Genomic DNA, 19,998 nt, shown 5'->3' with positions numbered 1-19,998 from the left:
ATATACTTTATATATACTTAGCTATTAAGGTGTAATGTATGTATTGAAAATTTGTAAATAAAATTGTTTTGAGTTGAGTTGAGGTTCCCGTCCGATCACCGAAGTCAAGCGACGTCGGGCGTGGTTAGTACCTGGATGGGTGACCGCCTGGGAACACCACGTGCAGTTGTGTTTTTTTTATTTTTTTTTATACACTTTTCTCACTTATCCATATCATTCGCTAATGCCACTAAACTCTATACGCAACTGCCATACCACGTTGGTCTACCGGTTCCCGTCCGATCACCGAAGTCAAGCGACGTCGGGCGTGGTTAGTACCTGGATGGGTGACCGCCTGGGAACACCACGTGCAGTTGTGTTTTTTTTATTTTTTTTTATACACTTTTCTCACTTATCCATATCATTCGCTAATGCCACTAAACTCTATACGCAACTGCCATACCACGTTGGTCTACCGGTTCCCGTCCAGTCTTCAGTTTGCTTTCCTAGAGAACGGGCGTGTCCCAAAACTCGACGAAATCAAAACACCGCAAATCCAGATAAAAACTCACGGCGGTAAAACAAAGCGGCGGCATCAAAGAGGCCGACAAAGAGCGGCACTACTGTGTGTTGTGAGTAAGTTTACACCAGTGCATTTGTAGGGTGCCCCGTCAGGGGGACCCTTCTCCCTTCTTCCAACAAATCGCATGAACAGCGACAACCCAAACTTAGAAAATTGTGTTGTGGGCACAGAAACAAACCACTCAGATGAACCACGCGTTCTAACTTCATCAACATCATCGAGCGACCAACACACAGAGGTGTTTTGCAGAGCTAAAAGAAATCGCCACAGCAAACTTTGCTCTCAGCTGAAAGCAAACAAAACTTGTCTGAGATGTAAAGCCCTCCTGAATGGCGTGAAGACGGCCGTGGACGACAATAATTGTACAAAGCTTCTCACAGTAGTAAACCACATCCGTACGAAGCACAACAAAAGGGGGATATCAAAGAATATCTCAAAAACGTGCCCCCCCAGCAACCCGTCACAGGATCCCGAGCTCTCCCGCAACATGGCAACCTTAAGGGCGCCGAAGAATCAAGACGAGCAGGAGTTCATAACCCCATCAAAAACAATCAAATGGGGAAGCCTAATCCGCAATCCCACACAAGTGGAAACGGGCAACAAGTTTAAGCCACTGGAGGAAAAAACGGCGGAGGAAATGCAGACTGAGGAGGCCGAGGACCACCCGCCTACTTCAGCCAATCAAACCCCCCCAGACTCGCAGAACCGAAGAACACCCGCCACCAACCAAAGAAAACGGGGCACCGACAAGCCCCCCCCATTAGTTGTGCCTGGTAAGCTCGTCCATCACAAGGACCTTACCACCAATATAAAATTAATAGTGAAAAATAAATTCACGCTCAAATACGCCAAGCACTCAGTCATAGTCTACGTGGAGGACATTAACGACTGGTCCCACCTCAAACGGAATTTCGAGCTGGCAGATCTGGAATTCCACACGTACGCCGCATCCGAGGACAGAACGCACGCTTTTGTCCTCAGAGGACTGCAAGGGGAAATCTCGCCGGAGGAGGTGAAAAGCGAGCTGACGGAGGAAAATGGTGTCCCAGTGAAAGAAGTCCATCTAATGAAAACCGCCTTCCGCCCCCTATACCTGGTAGTGGTGAATAGCTCGTACACCCTGAAAAAGCTCCAGAATCAGGTGAAGACAATCTTCAATGTCCGCATTAGCTGGGAGAATAGGAGAAACCAGCGGGACATCACCCAGTGCCGCAGATGTCAAATGTGGGGGCACGTTGCCAGAAACTGCCACCGCAAATTCCGATGTTCCAAATGCTCTCAGGAACATCAAATCACGGAGTGCACCGAGGAAACTGCCCTCAAATGTGCAAACTGCGGTGAACCGCACAGATCCTTCGACAAGAGCTGCCCAGTCTATCAGCACAGGATCAAAGCCTTGTCAAAGACGAAACCCACCTACAAAGAGGCCCCTCTGCCAACCAACCCTGCGTGGACCGGACGCCCACCATCTGGACGATGCCTGACCAGCCACGTCCACCCAAAAGGAACGGAACCCCCCCGAAAACGAGCTGCCGTCCCAGGACCATCCGACCCTCCAACCGAGGATTACGATGTAAATTTTCCCAACACGCTCGGCCAGAAAAGTAGGCAGACACCGAGACCATCAGAGGCGCAAAGTGCAAGCACGCAGGGTAAGTTCACTGCTCTAAAAGACAAATTTGAGGAACTAAGCACTTTGATAAATATGGACGAAATGTTGTCGGCATTAGACCATTACATATCCATCTTAAAACCCTGCAAAACATCCGAACAAAAATTTATTGCCAGTCGGCAATTTTTCACCGTCGACATTCAAAATTTCAAAATTTAATTTCAGTCACGTTCAATATTATCGAGTGGAACTGCAATGGTCTAAAATCCAAATTGGGCGAATTCATTCACTATTTGAGTACTAGAAAAATCGACGTCGCCGTGATCGTGGAAACGGGATTGCGGGACGTCGATAAAATTCGAATTAAGCATTTTCGCATAGAGCGAAGCGACAGACCCAACGCAAGAGGGGGGGGTGTTGCTATCGTCATAAGTAACCACATAAATTACAAACGACTCCCTCAATCCCCCACAAATATAGAGCACGTATCCGTCCAGTTGGAAAACGGCGGACTCTTGACCGGAATATACGTCCCTCCCAACCTAAATTTCACACCAGCCGATCTCAATGGCTTTTTCCCACCTAACCGAAGGGTGTTAGTGCTGGGAGACTTTAATGCACGTCACCGCTTGTGGAATAACAACCGCCTAAATACCAGAGGCACAGTGCTCGCGGATTTTATCTCGGACAACGCGGACTTGCATCTGATGTACCCCAGCACACCCACGCACTTCCCGCCCAACGGAATGTCACCCACCACAATAGATCTGGGAATCAGCAGAGGCCTAAACGATTTGCCCGATCTCACCACTGACAACGCTCTCAACTCAGATCATCTCCCAGTACACGTTTCTTGGAACGAGCTCAGGGTAAAACCGGGTGGTACAAAATATTCCTATAAAGATTTCGATTGGAACCTTTATAGGGCCAATATTTCTAACAAATGTATAATTTCAAATCAAATAGAGACCCCCGAAGCTTTGGAGCAAGAAATTCGGAATCTGACGGAGATGATCCAGAGTCAGCAAAGGTCATTGGCCAAAAAAGTACCGGATAGGCCTCCGCCAGATAACTTACCCCCCCAGATCATCGATTTGATAAAATTTAAAAACAAAGTCCGGAAAAGGTGGCAAACTTTTAGACGGGAAGCGGACCGATTGCGGTTCAATGCCCTTACGGTAACCATCAAACGAAAAATAAGCATCCACAAAAATGAATGCTGGTCGAGGACTCTTCAGGATCTGAGTACTCAGGACAATTCCCTGTGGAAAATTGCGAGAAACCTACGTAGAAACTACGGAAAACTCCCCACCATCCGGCACAACGGGGAGGAATCCGTTTCAGATGCGGAGAAGGCCGAGATATTTGCCAGTTTTCTCAGTACGGTACACACAGAAACCCCGAACGTCAATCAGGAACAGATTGCAATTGACGAGGCCGCCCGTAGATTCATTGAGAGGACCTATCCCATCTCCCCACAGGTTCACCGACAAATCCTATGTACCCCTTTGGAAATCCGGAAATGCTTGCGTCGGCTCCCGAACAATAAGGCTCCGGGACCGGACGGCATAACATATCCTCTCCTCAAGAATTTACCAAGGAAAGCCATCGTCCAAATCACCTACATAGTCAATGCCGTCATCAAACTGCAATACTTTCCACAAGCCTGGAAACGGGCCGTAATAATCCTCATTCCAAAACCTGGAAAAGACCTATCCCTACCCTCGTCTTACCGTCCCATATCTCTCCTGAATACCTTGGCAAAACTAACCGAAAAGGTAATTTTGACAAGGCTAAACAAGATCGTGACCCACAGAGACGTCCTCCCCGCCGAACAATTTGGTTTTAGACCAGGCCACAACACGACCCTCCTTGCGGCGAAAGTGGTCAACGACATCTTTACCGCATACAACCACCAAATGAACACGGCGATGCTCTTTCTGGACATGGAAAGAGCTTTCGACACCGTGTGGCACTCAGGCCTCATCCACAAACTCGCCACAGTTCTCAACTTCCCCCCTCATTTCGTTTCCCTCATTTCCTCCTACATAACCGGACGTTCCTTCAGCGTCAAAATCGAACAATCTCTCTCCCGCTCTTACCCACTAGCAGCGGGTGTCCCGCAGGGGACAGTGATGTCCCCATTACTGTACTCCCTGTATATCTCGGACGTACCCAAATTCCCCACCACCAAACTAGCCCTCTACGCAGACGACACCGTCATGTATAATCACAGCTTTTATGCCCAAGGGGCGAAGCAGCGACTGGCACATCACCTCAGCCTCCTCCTTCCGTACTTCCACAAATGGAAACTGAAAGTCAACCCGACAAAGACCGAATTGGTGGTTTTCACCCAGAAAATCACCAATCATCGGATCATGAATCCTTTGCTGGTGAACGGAACCCCGATCCAACAACAAAGAACCGCGAAATATCTCGGAATTGTGCTCGACGAACGGCTGTCCTTCAGGGACCACGTCACGCATGCCATACAGAAGACCTTCGCAGGCCAGCAGAAGCTGTACCCGCTCATTAGTCCGAAATCGGTAATGAGCCCGGCCAACAAACTTCTCATCTACAAAGCGATCATAAGACCGACGATGCTCTATGGCGCACCCGTGTGGTGTGCAATATCTGACAAACAAAGGAAGAGACTACAGATATTCCAAAACCGAATTCTGAGAGGAGTTTTGTCAGCCGGCAGATACACCCGCATACGTGACTTGCACGAGATGACCGGGATCGAGCACGTTTCCGAATACATCGACAGGACCTCCGACAAATTTTACAGATACCAAGCCTCTGGTTCCCCCCTGACGAGGGATCTAACCCGACTCCGATTCGATCCAGATAACCGCGTTAAGCACGGACCGGCGTACAAGCGCCTTCCCATATTCTTCGAGCCATGGAGGCCTCCTTGACTGGCATCAACACCATCCTATCTTACCCCATCTCGGGAACTCTTCCTCAAACTGCCGCAAAGGCCCCCTCCCCCCTCTCGAACGCGCTGATCCTACGCTAAAGGATCCACCGGAAAAGCTTGATAAGAACTCTGTAAGTCTGCTTCAGAGATCTCGAAAGACTTCCGAAATTTCTCGAATGCCACATAGTAAATGAAGCCACCCTTTAAACTGGTTTTTTCAACTGTTTTTCCAGTATATCACCTAATCCAACAACATTACGTCACGCATCAAACAGCCTACCGCAAAACTCTTTCACACACAAGTGTACGTCTTAGTTTCGCAAATGTTCACATAAGAGCTGAGAGCCCAGGTGGTGAACTACCCAGTGTACTCCCTTAAGACACTCTCTGATGGCGACTGGACATAACACCGTCCACCGTGCTCTGCGCACGGTCTGTCACGCGCCACTTTGCATGTCCGACATGTTGGGTGCGAACACTCCCAATTCGTGTATATACTTTATATATACTTAGCTATTAAGGTGTAATGTATGTATTGAAAATTTGTAAATAAAATTGTTTTGAGTTGAGGTTCCCGTCCGATCACCGAAGTCAAGCGACGTCGGGCGTGGTTAGTACCTGGATGGGTGACCGCCTGGGAACACCACGTGCAGTTGTGTTTTTTTTGTTTTTTTTTTTTATACACTTTTCCCACTTATCCATATCATTCGCTAATGCCACTAAACTCTATACGCAACTGCCATACCACGTTGGTCTACCGGTTCCCGTCCGATCACCGAAGTCAAGAGACGTCGGGCGTGGTTAGTACCTGGATGGGTGACCGCCTGGGAACACCACGTGCAGTTGTGTTTTTTTTGTTTTTTTTTTTTATACACTTTTCCCACTTATCCATATCATTCGCTAATGCCACTAAACTCTATACGCAACTGCCATACCACGTTGGTCTACCGGTTCCCGTCCGATCACCGAAGTCAAGCGACGTCGGGCGTGGTTAGTACCTGGATGGGTGACCGCCTGGGAACACCACGTGCAGTTGTGTTTTTTTTATTTTTTTTTATACACTTTTCTCACTTATCCATATCATTCGCTAATGCCACTAAACTCTATACGCAACTGCCATACCACGTTGGTTTACCGGTTCCCGTCCGATCACCGAAGTCAAGCGACGTCGGGCGTGGTTAGTACCTGGATGGGTGACCGCCTGGGAACACCACGTGCAGTTGTGTTTTTTTTGTTTTTTTTTTTTATACACTTTTCCCACTTATCCATATCATTCGCTAATGCCACTAAACTCTATACGCAACTGCCATACCACGTTGGTCTACCGGTTCCCGTCCGATCACCGAAGTCAAGAGACGTCGGGCGTGGTTAGTACCTGGATGGGTGACCGCCTGGGAACACCACGTGCAGTTGTGTTTTTTTTGTTTTTTTTTTTTATACACTTTTCCCACTTATCCATATCATTCGCTAATGCCACTAAACTCTATACGCAACTGCCATACCACGTTGGTCTACCGGTTCCCGTCCAGTCTTCAGTTTGCTTTCCTAGAGAACGGGCGTGTCCCAAAACTCGACGAAATCAAAACACCGCAAATCCAGATAAAAACTCACGGCGGTAAAACAAAGCGGCGGCATCAAAGAGGCCGACAAAGAGCGGCACTACTGTGTGTTGTGAGTAAGTTTACACCAGTGCATTTGTAGGGTGCCCCGTCAGGGGGACCCTTCGCCCTTCTTCCAACAAATCGCATGAACAGCGACAACCCAAACTTAGAAAATTGTGTTGTGGGCACAGAAACAAACCACTCAGATGAACCACGCGTTCTAACTTCATCAACATCATCGAGCGACCAACACACAGAGGTGTTTTGCAGAGCTAAAAGAAATCGCCACAGCAAACTTTGCTCTCAGCTGAAAGCAAACAAAACTTGTCTGAGATGTAAAGCCCTCCTGAATGGCGTGAAGACGGCCGTGGACGACAATAATTGTACAAAGCTTCTCACAGTAGTAAACCACATCCGTACGAAGCACAACAAAAGGGGGATATCAAAGAATATCTCAAAAACGTGCCCCCCCAGCAACCCGTCACAGGATCCCGAGCTCTCCCGCAACATGGCAACCTTAAGGGCGCCGAAGAATCAAGACGAGCAGGAGTTCATAACCCCATCAAAAACAATCAAATGGGGAAGCCTAATCCGCAATCCCACACAAGTGGAAACGGGCAACAAGTTTAAGCCACTGGAGGAAAAAACGGCGGAGGAAATGCAGACTGAGGAGGCCGAGGACCACCCGCCTACTTCAGCCAATCAAACCCCCCCAGACTCGCAGAACCGAAGAACACCCGCCACCAACCAAAGAAAACGGGGCACCGACAAGCCCCCCCCATTAGTTGTGCCTGGTAAGCTCGTCCATCACAAGGACCTTACCACCAATATAAAATTAATAGTGAAAAATAAATTCACGCTCAAATACGCCAAGCACTCAGTCATAGTCTACGTGGAGGACATTAACGACTGGTCCCACCTCAAACGGAATTTCGAGCTGGCAGATCTGGAATTCCACACGTACGCCGCATCCGAGGACAGAACGCACGCTTTTGTCCTCAGAGGACTGCAAGGGGAAATCTCGCCGGAGGAGGTGAAAAGCGAGCTGACGGAGGAAAATGGTGTCCCAGTGAAAGAAGTCCATCTAATGAAAACCGCCTTCCGCCCCCTATACCTGGTAGTGGTGAATAGCCCGTACACCCTGAAAAAGCTCCAGAATCAGGTGAAGACAATCTTCAATGTCCGCGTTAGCTGGGAGAATAGGAGAAACCAGCGGGACATCACCCAGTGCCGCAGATGTCAAATGTGGGGGCACGTTGCCAGAAACTGCCACCGCAAATTCCGATGTTCCAAATGCTCTCAGGAACATCAAATCACGGAGTGCACCGAGGAAACTGCCCTCAAATGTGCAAACTGCGGTGAACCGCACAGATCCTTCGACAAGAGCTGCCCAGTCTATCAGCACAGGATCAAAGCCTTGTCAAAGACGAAACCCACCTACAAAGAGGCCCCTCTGCCAACCAACCCTGCGTGGACCGGACGCCCACCATCTGGACGATGCCTGACCAGCCACGTCCACCCAAAAGGAACGGAACCCCCCCGAAAACGAGCTGCCGTCCCAGGACCATCCGACCCTCCAACCGAGGATTACGATGTAAATTTTCCCAACACGCTCGGCCAGAAAAGTAGGCAGACACCGAGACCATCAGAGGCGCAAAGTGCAAGCACGCAGGGTAAGTTCACTGCTCTAAAAGACAAATTTGAGGAACTAAGCACTTTGATAAATATGGACGAAATGTTGTCGGCATTAGACCATTACATATCCATCTTAAAACCCTGCAAAACATCCGAACAAAAATTTATTGCCAGTCGGCAATTTTTCACCGTCGACATTCAAAATTTCAAAATTTAATTTCAGTCACGTTCAATATTATCGAGTGGAACTGCAATGGTCTAAAATCCAAATTGGGCGAATTCATTCACCATTTGAGTACTAGAAAAATCGACGTCGCCGTGATCGTGGAAACGGGATTGCGGGACGTCGATAAAATTCGAATTAAGCATTTTCGCATAGAGCGAAGCGACAGACCCAACGCAAGAGGGGGGGGTGTTGCTATCGTCATAAGTAACCACATAAATTACAAACGACTCCCTCAATCCCCCACAAATATAGAGCACGTATCCGTCCAGTTGGAAAACGGCGGACTCTTGACCGGAATATACGTCCCTCCCAACCTAAATTTCACACCAGCCGATCTCAATGGCTTTTTCCCACCTAACCGAAGGGTGTTAGTGCTGGGAGACTTTAATGCACGTCACCGCTTGTGGAATAACAACCGCCTAAATACCAGAGGCACAGTGCTCGCGGATTTTATCTCGGACAACGCGGACTTGCATCTGATGTACCCCAGCACACCCACGCACTTCCCGCCCAACGGAATGTCACCCACCACAATAGATCTGGGAATCAGCAGAGGCCTAAACGATTTGCCCGATCTCACCACTGACAACGCTCTCAACTCAGATCATCTCCCAGTACACGTTTCTTGGAACGAGCTCAGGGTAAAACCGGGTGGTACAAAATATTCCTATAAAGATTTCGATTGGAACCTTTATAGGGCCAATATTTCTAACAAATGTATAATTTCAAATCAAATAGAGACCCCCGAAGCTTTGGAGCAAGAAATTCGGAATCTGACGGAGATGATCCAGAGTCAGCAAAGGTCATTGGCCAAAAAAGTACCGGATAGGCCTCCGCCAGATAACTTACCCCCCCAGATCATCGATTTGATAAAATTTAAAAACAAAGTCCGGAAAAGGTGGCAAACTTTTAGACGGGAAGCGGACCGATTGCGGTTCAATGCCCTTACGGTAACCATCAAACGAAAAATAAGCATCCACAAAAATGAATGCTGGTCGAGGACTCTTCAGGATCTGAGTACTCAGGACAATTCCCTGTGGAAAATTGCGAGAAACCTACGTAGAAACTACGAAAAACTCCCCACCATCCGGCACAACGGGGAGGAATCCGTTTCAGATGCGGAGAAGGCCGAGATATTTGCCAGTTTTCTCAGTACGGTACACACAGAAACCCCGAACGTCAATCAGGAACAGATTGCAATTGACGAGGCCGCCCGTAGATTCATTGAGAGGACCTATCCCATCTCCCCACGGGTTCACCGACAAATCCTGTGTACCCCTTTGGAAATCCGGAAATGCTTGCGTCGGCTCCCGAACAATAAGGCTCCGGGACCGGACGGCATAACATATCCTCTCCTCAAGAATTTACCAAGGAAAGCCATCGTCCAAATCACCTACATAGTCAATGCCGTCATCAAACTGCAATACTTTCCACAAGCCTGGAAACGGGCCGTAATAATCCTCATTCCAAAACCTGGAAAAGACCTATCCCTACCCTCGTCTTACCGTCCCATATCTCTCCTGAATACCTTGGCAAAACTAACCGAAAAGGTAATTTTGACAAGGCTAAACAAGATCGTGACCCACAGAGACGTCCTCCCCGCCGAACAATTTGGTTTTAGACCAGGCCACAACACGACCCTCCTTGCGGCGAAAGTGGTCAACGACATCTTTACCGCATACAACCACCAAATGAACACGGCGATGCTCTTTCTGGACATGGAAAGAGCTTTCGACACCGTGTGGCACTCAGGCCTCATCCACAAACTCGCCACAGTTCTCAACTTCCCCCCTCATTTCGTTTCCCTCATTTCCTCCTACATAACCGGACGTTCCTTCAACGTCAAAATCGAACAATCTCTCTCCCGCTCTTACCCACTAGCAGCGGGTGTCCCGCAGGGGACAGTGATGTCCCCATTACTGTACTCCCTGTATATCTCGGACGTACCCAAATTCCCCACCACCAAACTAGCCCTCTACGCAGACGACACCGTCATGTATAATCACAGCTTTTATGCCCAAGGGGCGAAGCAGCGACTGGCACATCACCTCAGCCTCCTCCTTCCGTACTTCCACAAATGGAAACTGAAAGTCAACCCGACAAAGACCGAATTGGTGGTTTTCACCCAGAAAATCACCAATCATCGGATCATGAATCCTTTGCTGGTGAACGGAACCCCGATCCAACAACAAAGAACCGCGAAATATCTCGGAATTGTGCTCGACGAACGGCTGTCCTTCAGGGACCACGTCACGCATGCCATACAGAAGACCTTCGCAGGCCAGCAGAAGCTGTACCCGCTCATTAGTCCGAAATCGGTAATGAGCCCGGCCAACAAACTTCTCATCTACAAAGCGATCATAAGACCGACGATGCTCTATGGCGCACCCGTGTGGTGTGCAATATCTGACAAACAAAGGAAGAGACTACAGATATTCCAAAACCGAATTCTGAGAGGAGTTTTGTCAGCCGGCAGATACACCCGCATACGTGACTTGCACGAGATGACCGGGATCGAGCACGTTTCCGAATACATCGACAGGACCTCCGACAAATTTTACAGATACCAAGCCTCTGGTTCCCCCCTGACGAGGGATCTAACCCGACTCCGATTCGATCCAGATAACCGCGTTAAGCACGGACCGGCGTACAAGCGCCTTCCCATATTCTTCGAGCCATGGAGGCCTCCTTGACTGGCATCAACACCATCCTATCTTACCCCATCTCGGGAACTCTTCCTCAAACTGCCGCAAAGGCCCCCTCCCCCCTCTCGAACGCGCTGATCCTACGCTAAAGGATCCACCGGAAAAGCTTGATAAGAACTCTGTAAGTCTGCTTCAGAGATCTCGAAAGACTTCCGAAATTTCTCGAATGCCACATAGTAAATGAAGCCACCCTTTAAACTGGTTTTTTCAACTGTTTTTCCAGTATATCACCTAATCCAACAACATTACGTCACGCATCAAACAGCCTACCGCAAAACTCTTTCACACACAAGTGTACGTCTTAGTTTCGCAAATGTTCACATAAGAGCTGAGAGCCCAGGTGGTGAACTACCCAGTGTACTCCCTTAAGACACTCTCTGATGGCGACTGGACATAACACCGTCCACCGTGCTCTGCGCACGGTCTGTCACGCGCCACTTTGCATGTCCGACATGTTGGGTGCGAACACTCCCAATTCGTGTATATACTTTATATATACTTAGCTATTAAGGTGTAATGTATGTATTGAAAATTTGTAAATAAAATTGTTTTGAGTTGAGTTGAGGTTCCCGTCCGATCACCGAAGTCAAGCGACGTCGGGCGTGGTTAGTACCTGGATGGGTGACCGCCTGGGAACACCACGTGCAGTTGTGTTTTTTTTATTTTTTTTTATACACTTTTCTCACTTATCCATATCATTCGCTAATGCCACTAAACTCTATACGCAACTGCCATACCACGTTGGTCTACCGGTTCCCGTCCGATCACCGAAGTCAAGCGACGTCGGGCGTGGTTAGTACCTGGATGGGTGACCGCCTGGGAACACCACGTGCAGTTGTGTTTTTTTTATTTTTTTTTATACACTTTTCTCACTTATCCATATCATTCGCTAATGCCACTAAACTCTATACGCAACTGCCATACCACGTTGGTCTACCGGTTCCCGTCCGATCACCGAAGTCAAGCGACGTCGGGCGTGGTTAGTACCTGGATGGGTGACCGCCTGGGAACACCACGTGCAGTTGTGTTTTTTTTGTTTTTTTTTTTTATACACTTTTCCCACTTATCCATATCATTCGCTAATGCCACTAAACTCTATACGCAACTGCCATACCACGTTGGTCTACCGGTTCCCGTCCGATCACCGAAGTCAAGAGACGTCGGGCGTGGTTAGTACCTGGATGGGTGACCGCCTGGGAACACCACGTGCAGTTGTGTTTTTTTTGTTTTTTTTTTTTATACACTTTTCCCACTTATCCATATCATTCGCTAATGCCACTAAACTCTATACGCAACTGCCATACCACGTTGGTCTACCGGTTCCCGTCCGATCACCGAAGTCAAGCGACGTCGGGCGTGGTTAGTACCTGGATGGGTGACCGCCTGGGAACACCACGTGCAGTTGTGTTTTTTTTATTTTTTTTTATACACTTTTCTCACTTATCCATATCATTCGCTAATGCCACTAAACTCTATACGCAACTGCCATACCACGTTGGTTTACCGGTTCCCGTCCGATCACCGAAGTCAAGCGACGTCGGGCGTGGTTAGTACCTGGATGGGTGACCGCCTGGGAACACCACGTGCAGTTGTGTTTTTTTTGTTTTTTTTTTTTATACACTTTTCCCACTTATCCATATCATTCGCTAATGCCACTAAACTCTATACGCAACTGCCATACCACGTTGGTCTACCGGTTCCCGTCCGATCACCGAAGTCAAGAGACGTCGGGCGTGGTTAGTACCTGGATGGGTGACCGCCTGGGAACACCACGTGCAGTTGTGTTTTTTTTGTTTTTTTTTTTTATACACTTTTCCCACTTATCCATATCATTCGCTAATGCCACTAAACTCTATACGCAACTGCCATACCACGTTGGTCTACCGGTTCCCGTCCAGTCTTCAGTTTGCTTTCCTAGAGAACGGGCGTGTCCCAAAACTCGACGAAATCAAAACACCGCAAATCCAGATAAAAACTCACGGCGGTAAAACAAAGCGGCGGCATCAAAGAGGCCGACAAAGAGCGGCACTACTGTGTGTTGTGAGTAAGTTTACACCAGTGCATTTGTAGGGTGCCCCGTCAGGGGGACCCTTCGCCCTTCTTCCAACAAATCGCATGAACAGCGACAACCCAAACTTAGAAAATTGTGTTGTGGGCACAGAAACAAACCACTCAGATGAACCACGCGTTCTAACTTCATCAACATCATCGAGCGACCAACACACAGAGGTGTTTTGCAGAGCTAAAAGAAATCGCCACAGCAAACTTTGCTCTCAGCTGAAAGCAAACAAAACTTGTCTGAGATGTAAAGCCCTCCTGAATGGCGTGAAGACGGCCGTGGACGACAATAATTGTACAAAGCTTCTCACAGTAGTAAACCACATCCGTACGAAGCACAACAAAAGGGGGATATCAAAGAATATCTCAAAAACGTGCCCCCCCAGCAACCCGTCACAGGATCCCGAGCTCTCCCGCAACATGGCAACCTTAAGGGCGCCGAAGAATCAAGACGAGCAGGAGTTCATAACCCCATCAAAAACAATCAAATGGGGAAGCCTAATCCGCAATCCCACACAAGTGGAAACGGGCAACAAGTTTAAGCCACTGGAGGAAAAAACGGCGGAGGAAATGCAGACTGAGGAGGCCGAGGACCACCCGCCTACTTCAGCCAATCAAACCCCCCCAGACTCGCAGAACCGAAGAACACCCGCCACCAACCAAAGAAAACGGGGCACCGACAAGCCCCCCCCATTAGTTGTGCCTGGTAAGCTCGTCCATCACAAGGACCTTACCACCAATATAAAATTAATAGTGAAAAATAAATTCACGCTCAAATACGCCAAGCACTCAGTCATAGTCTACGTGGAGGACATTAACGACTGGTCCCACCTCAAACGGAATTTCGAGCTGGCAGATCTGGAATTCCACACGTACGCCGCATCCGAGGACAGAACGCACGCTTTTGTCCTCAGAGGACTGCAAGGGGAAATCTCGCCGGAGGAGGTGAAAAGCGAGCTGACGGAGGAAAATGGTGTCCCAGTGAAAGAAGTCCATCTAATGAAAACCGCCTTCCGCCCCCTATACCTGGTAGTGGTGAATAGCCCGTACACCCTGAAAAAGCTCCAGAATCAGGTGAAGACAATCTTCAATGTCCGCGTTAGCTGGGAGAATAGGAGAAACCAGCGGGACATCACCCAGTGCCGCAGATGTCAAATGTGGGGGCACGTTGCCAGAAACTGCCACCGCAAATTCCGATGTTCCAAATGCTCTCAGGAACATCAAATCACGGAGTGCACCGAGGAAACTGCCCTCAAATGTGCAAACTGCGGTGAACCGCACAGATCCTTCGACAAGAGCTGCCCAGTCTATCAGCACAGGATCAAAGCCTTGTCAAAGACGAAACCCACCTACAAAGAGGCCCCTCTGCCAACCAACCCTGCGTGGACCGGACGCCCACCATCTGGACGATGCCTGACCAGCCACGTCCACCCAAAAGGAACGGAACCCCCCCGAAAACGAGCTGCCGTCCCAGGACCATCCGACCCTCCAACCGAGGATTACGATGTAAATTTTCCCAACACGCTCGGCCAGAAAAGTAGGCAGACACCGAGACCATCAGAGGCGCAAAGTGCAAGCACGCAGGGTAAGTTCACTGCTCTAAAAGACAAATTTGAGGAACTAAGCACTTTGATAAATATGGACGAAATGTTGTCGGCATTAGACCATTACATATCCATCTTAAAACCCTGCAAAACATCCGAACAAAAATTTATTGCCAGTCGGCAATTTTTCACCGTCGACATTCAAAATTTCAAAATTTAATTTCAGTCACGTTCAATATTATCGAGTGGAACTGCAATGGTCTAAAATCCAAATTGGGCGAATTCATTCACTATTTGAGTACTAGAAAAATCGACGTCGCCGTGATCGTGGAAACGGGATTGCGGGACGTCGATAAAATTCGAATTAAGCATTTTCGCATAGAGCGAAGCGACAGACCCAACGCAAGAGGGGGGGGTGTTGCTATCGTCATAAGTAACCACATAAATTACAAACGACTCCCTCAATCCCCCACAAATATAGAGCACGTATCCGTCCAGTTGGAAAACGGCGGACTCTTGACCGGAATATACGTCCCTCCCAACCTAAATTTCACACCAGCCGATCTCAATGGCTTTTTCCCACCTAACCGAAGGGTGTTAGTGCTGGGAGACTTTAATGCACGTCACCGCTTGTGGAATAACAACCGCCTAAATACCAGAGGCACAGTGCTCGCGGATTTTATCTCGGACAACGCGGACTTGCATCTGATGTACCCCAGCACACCCACGCACTTCCCGCCCAACGGAATGTCACCCACCACAATAGATCTGGGAATCAGCAGAGGCCTAAACGATTTGCCCGATCTCACCACTGACAACGCTCTCAACTCAGATCATCTCCCAGTACACGTTTCTTGGAACGAGCTCAGGGTAAAACCGGGTGGTACAAAATATTCCTATAAAGATTTCGATTGGAACCTTTATAGGGCCAATATTTCTAACAAATGTATAATTTCAAATCAAATAGAGACCCCCGAAGCTTTGGAGCAAGAAATTCGGAATCTGACGGAGATGATCCAGAGTCAGCAAAGGTCATTGGCCAAAAAAGTACCGGATAGGCCTCCGCCAGATAACTTACCCCCCCAGATCATCGATTTGATAAAATTTAAAAACAAAGTCCGGAAAAGGTGGCAAACTTTTAGACGGGAAGCGGACCGATTGCGGTTCAATGCCCTTACGGTAACCATCAAACGAAAAATAAGCATCCACAAAAATGAATGCTGGTCGAGGACTCTTCAGGATCTGAGTACTCAGGACAATTCCCTGTGGAAAATTGCGAGAAACCTACGTAGAAACTACGAAAAACTCCCCACCATCCGGCACAACGGGGAGGAATCCGTTTCAGATGCGGAGAAGGCCGAGATATTTGCCAGTTTTCTCAGTACGGTACACACAGAAACCCCGAACGTCAATCAGGAACAGATTGCAATTGACGAGGCCGCCCGTAGATTCATTGAGAGGACCTATCCCATCTCCCCACGGGTTCACCGACAAATCCTGTGTACCCCTTTGGAAATCCGGAAATGCTTGCGTCGGCTCCCGAACAATAAGGCTCCGGGACCGGACGGCATAACATATCCTCTCCTCAAGAATTTACCAAGGAAAGCCATCGTCCAAATCACCTACATAGTCAATGCCGTCATCAAACTGCAATACTTTCCACAAGCCTGGAAACGGGCCGTAATAATCCTCATTCCAAAACCTGGAAAAGACCTATCCCTACCCTCGTCTTACCGTCCCATATCTCTCCTGAATACCTTGGCAAAACTAACCGAAAAGGTAATTTTGACAAGGCTAAACAAGATCGTGACCCACAGAGACGTCCTCCCCGCCGAACAATTTGGTTTTAGACCAGGCCACAACACGACCCTCCTTGCGGCGAAAGTGGTCAACGACATCTTTACCGCATACAACCACCAAATGAACACGGCGATGCTCTTTCTGGACATGGAAAGAGCTTTCGACACCGTGTGGCACTCAGGCCTCATCCACAAACTCGCCACAGTTCTCAACTTCCCCCCTCATTTCGTTTCCCTCATTTCCTCCTACATAACCGGACGTTCCTTCAGCGTCAAAATCGAACAATCTCTCTCCCGCTCTTACCCACTAGCAGCGGGTGTCCCGCAGGGGACAGTGATGTCCCCATTACTGTACTCCCTGTATATCTCGGACGTACCCAAATTCCCCACCACCAAACTAGCCCTCTACGCAGACGACACCGTCATGTATAATCACAGCTTTTATGCCCAAGGGGCGAAGCAGCGACTGGCACATCACCTCAGCCTCCTCCTTCCGTACTTCCACAAATGGAAACTGAAAGTCAACCCGACAAAGACCGAATTGGTGGTTTTCACCCAGAAAATCACCAATCATCGGATCATGAATCCTTTGCTGGTGAACGGAACCCCGATCCAACAACAAAGAACCGCGAAATATCTCGGAATTGTGCTCGACGAACGGCTGTCCTTCAGGGACCACGTCACGCATGCCATACAGAAGACCTTCGCAGGCCAGCAGAAGCTGTACCCGCTCATTAGTCCGAAATCGGTAATGAGCCCGGCCAACAAACTTCTCATCTACAAAGCGATCATAAGACCGACGATGCTCTATGGCGCACCCGTGTGGTGTGCAATATCTGACAAACAAAGGAAGAGACTACAGATATTCCAAAACCGAATTCTGAGAGGAGTTTTGTCAGCCGGCAGATACACCCGCATACGTGACTTGCACGAGATGACCGGGATCGAGCACGTTTCCGAATACATCGACAGGACCTCCGACAAATTTTACAGATACCAAGCCTCTGGTTCCCCCCTGACGAGGGATCTAACCCGACTCCGATTCGATCCAGATAACCGCGTTAAGCACGGACCGGCGTACAAGCGCCTTCCCATATTCTTCGAGCCATGGAGGCCTCCTTGACTGGCATCAACACCATCCTATCTTACCCCATCTCGGGAACTCTTCCTCAAACTGCCGCAAAGGCCCCCTCCCCCCTCTCGAACGCGCTGATCCTACGCTAAAGGATCCACCGGAAAAGCTTGATAAGAACTCTGTAAGTCTGCTTCAGAGATCTCGAAAGACTTCCGAAATTTCTCGAATGCCACATAGTAAATGAAGCCACCCTTTAAACTGGTTTTTTCAACTGTTTTTCCAGTATATCACCTAATCCAACAACATTACGTCACGCATCAAACAGCCTACCGCAAAACTCTTTCACACACAAGTGTACGTCTTAGTTTCGCAAATGTTCACATAAGAGCTGAGAGCCCAGGTGGTGAACTACCCAGTGTACTCCCTTAAGACACTCTCTGATGGCGACTGGACATAACACCGTCCACCGTGCTCTGCGCACGGTCTGTCACGCGCCACTTTGCATGTCCGACATGTTGGGTGCGAACACTCCCAATTCGTGTATATACTTTATATATACTTAGCTATTAAGGTGTAATGTATGTATTGAAAATTTGTAAATAAAATTGTTTTGAGTTGAGTGGTTCCCGTCCGATCACCGAAGTCAAGCGACGTCGGGCGTGGTTAGTACCTGGATGGGTGACCGCCTGGGAACACCACGTGCAGTTGTGTTTTTTTTGTTTTTTTTTTTTATACACTTTTCCCACTTATCCATATCATTCGCTAATGCCACTAAACTCTATACGCAACTGCCATACCACGTTGGTCTACCGGTTCCCGTCCGATCACCGAAGTCAAGAGACGTCGGGCGTGGTTAGTACCTGGATGGGTGACCGCCTGGGAACACCACGTGCAGTTGTGTTTTTTTTGTTTTTTTTTTTTATACACTTTTCCCACTTATCCATATCATTCGCTAATGCCACTAAACTCTATACGCAACTGCCATACCACGTTGGTCTACCGGTTCCCGTCCAGTCTTCAGTTTGCTTTCCTAGAGAACGGGCGTGTCCCAAAACTCGACGAAATCAAAACACCGCAAATCCAGATAAAAACTCACGGCGGTAAAACAAAGCGGCGGCATCAAAGAGGCCGACAAAGAGCGGCACTACTGTGTGTTGTGAGTAAGTTTACACCAGTGCATTTGTAGGGTGCCCCGTCAGGGGGACCCTTCGCCCTTCTTCCAACAAATCGCATGAACAGCGACAACCCAAACTTAGAAAATTGTGTTGTGGGCACAGAAACAAACCACTCAGATGAACCACGCGTTCTAACTTCATCAACATCATCGAGCGACCAACACACAGAGGTGTTTTGCAGAGCTAAAAGAAATCGCCACAGCAAACTTTGCTCTCAGCTGAAAGCAAACAAAACTTGTCTGAGATGTAAAGCCCTCCTGAATGGCGTGAAGACGGCCGTGGACGACAATAATTGTACAAAGCTTCTCACAGTAGTAAACCACATCCGTACGAAGCACAACAAAAGGGGGATATCAAAGAATATCTCAAAAACGTGCCCCCCCAGCAACCCGTCACAGGATCCCGAGCTCTCCCGCAACATGGCAACCTTAAGGGCGCCGAAGAATCAAGACGAGCAGGAGTTCATAACCCCATCAAAAACAATCAAATGGGGAAGCCTAATCCGCAATCCCACACAAGTGGAAACGGGCAACAAGTTTAAGCCACTGGAGGAAAAAACGGCGGAGGAAATGCAGACTGAGGAGGCCGAGGACCACCCGCCTACTTCAGCCAATCAAACCCCCCCAGACTCGCAGAACCGAAGAACACCCGCCACCAACCAAAGAAAACGGGGCACCGACAAGCCCCCCCCATTAGTTGTGCCTGGTAAGCTCGTCCATCACAAGGACCTTACCACCAATATAAAATTAATAGTGAAAAATAAATTCACGCTCAAATACGCCAAGCACTCAGTCATAGTCTACGTGGAGGACATTAACGACTGGTCCCACCTCAAACGGAATTTCGAGCTGGCAGATCTGGAATTCCACACGTACGCCGCATCCGAGGACAGAACGCACGCTTTTGTCCTCAGAGGACTGCAAGGGGAAATCTCGCCGGAGGAGGTGAAAAGCGAGCTGACGGAGGAAAATGGTGTCCCAGTGAAAGAAGTCCATCTAATGAAAACCGCCTTCCGCCCCCTATACCTGGTAGTGGTGAATAGCCCGTACACCCTGAAAAAGCTCCAGAATCAGGTGAAGACAA

The 19,998-nt window shown here is 48.6% G+C and overlaps 12 non-coding genes across 12 annotated transcripts; all 12 read left to right on the top strand.

Annotated features, from left to right (window-relative positions):
• Positions 1-241: 241 nt before the first annotated feature.
• LOC136420234 (5S ribosomal RNA) lies at positions 242-359 on the top strand. Its single transcript, XR_010753172.1, has one exon. It is a non-coding gene; the product is annotated as a 5S ribosomal RNA (ribosomal RNA).
• A 5,469-nt stretch (positions 360-5,828) lies between these two features.
• Positions 5,829-5,946, top strand: LOC136407965 (5S ribosomal RNA). Its single transcript, XR_010752054.1, has one exon. It is a non-coding gene; the product is annotated as a 5S ribosomal RNA (ribosomal RNA).
• A 72-nt stretch (positions 5,947-6,018) lies between these two features.
• Positions 6,019-6,136, top strand: LOC136420233 (5S ribosomal RNA). The gene has a single exon (XR_010753171.1). It is a non-coding gene; the product is annotated as a 5S ribosomal RNA (ribosomal RNA).
• A 69-nt stretch (positions 6,137-6,205) lies between these two features.
• LOC136407949 (5S ribosomal RNA) lies at positions 6,206-6,323 on the top strand. The gene has a single exon (XR_010752039.1). It is a non-coding gene; the product is annotated as a 5S ribosomal RNA (ribosomal RNA).
• Positions 6,324-6,395: 72 nt separating this feature from the next.
• LOC136407963 (5S ribosomal RNA) lies at positions 6,396-6,513 on the top strand. The gene has a single exon (XR_010752052.1). It is a non-coding gene; the product is annotated as a 5S ribosomal RNA (ribosomal RNA).
• Positions 6,514-11,987: 5,474 nt separating this feature from the next.
• Positions 11,988-12,105, top strand: LOC136420232 (5S ribosomal RNA). The gene has a single exon (XR_010753170.1). It is a non-coding gene; the product is annotated as a 5S ribosomal RNA (ribosomal RNA).
• A 69-nt stretch (positions 12,106-12,174) lies between these two features.
• LOC136420231 (5S ribosomal RNA) lies at positions 12,175-12,292 on the top strand. The gene has a single exon (XR_010753169.1). It is a non-coding gene; the product is annotated as a 5S ribosomal RNA (ribosomal RNA).
• Positions 12,293-12,364: 72 nt separating this feature from the next.
• LOC136407962 (5S ribosomal RNA) lies at positions 12,365-12,482 on the top strand. The gene has a single exon (XR_010752051.1). It is a non-coding gene; the product is annotated as a 5S ribosomal RNA (ribosomal RNA).
• A 72-nt stretch (positions 12,483-12,554) lies between these two features.
• LOC136420223 (5S ribosomal RNA) lies at positions 12,555-12,672 on the top strand. Its single transcript, XR_010753162.1, has one exon. It is a non-coding gene; the product is annotated as a 5S ribosomal RNA (ribosomal RNA).
• Positions 12,673-12,741: 69 nt separating this feature from the next.
• On the top strand, positions 12,742-12,859 carry LOC136407948 (5S ribosomal RNA). The gene has a single exon (XR_010752038.1). It is a non-coding gene; the product is annotated as a 5S ribosomal RNA (ribosomal RNA).
• Positions 12,860-12,931: 72 nt separating this feature from the next.
• LOC136407961 (5S ribosomal RNA) lies at positions 12,932-13,049 on the top strand. The gene has a single exon (XR_010752050.1). It is a non-coding gene; the product is annotated as a 5S ribosomal RNA (ribosomal RNA).
• Positions 13,050-18,523: 5,474 nt separating this feature from the next.
• Positions 18,524-18,641, top strand: LOC136407960 (5S ribosomal RNA). The gene has a single exon (XR_010752049.1). It is a non-coding gene; the product is annotated as a 5S ribosomal RNA (ribosomal RNA).
• The last annotated feature ends 1,357 nt before the right edge of the window (positions 18,642-19,998 follow it).

Source organism: Euwallacea similis, chromosome 3 (genome assembly GCF_039881205.1).
Source record: "Euwallacea similis isolate ESF13 chromosome 3, ESF131.1, whole genome shotgun sequence".
Taxonomy (NCBI): domain Eukaryota; kingdom Metazoa; phylum Arthropoda; class Insecta; order Coleoptera; family Curculionidae; genus Euwallacea; species Euwallacea similis.
The sequence above is the reverse complement of the archived record's forward strand: the minus strand, read 5'-3'. Positions and strand labels throughout refer to the sequence as shown.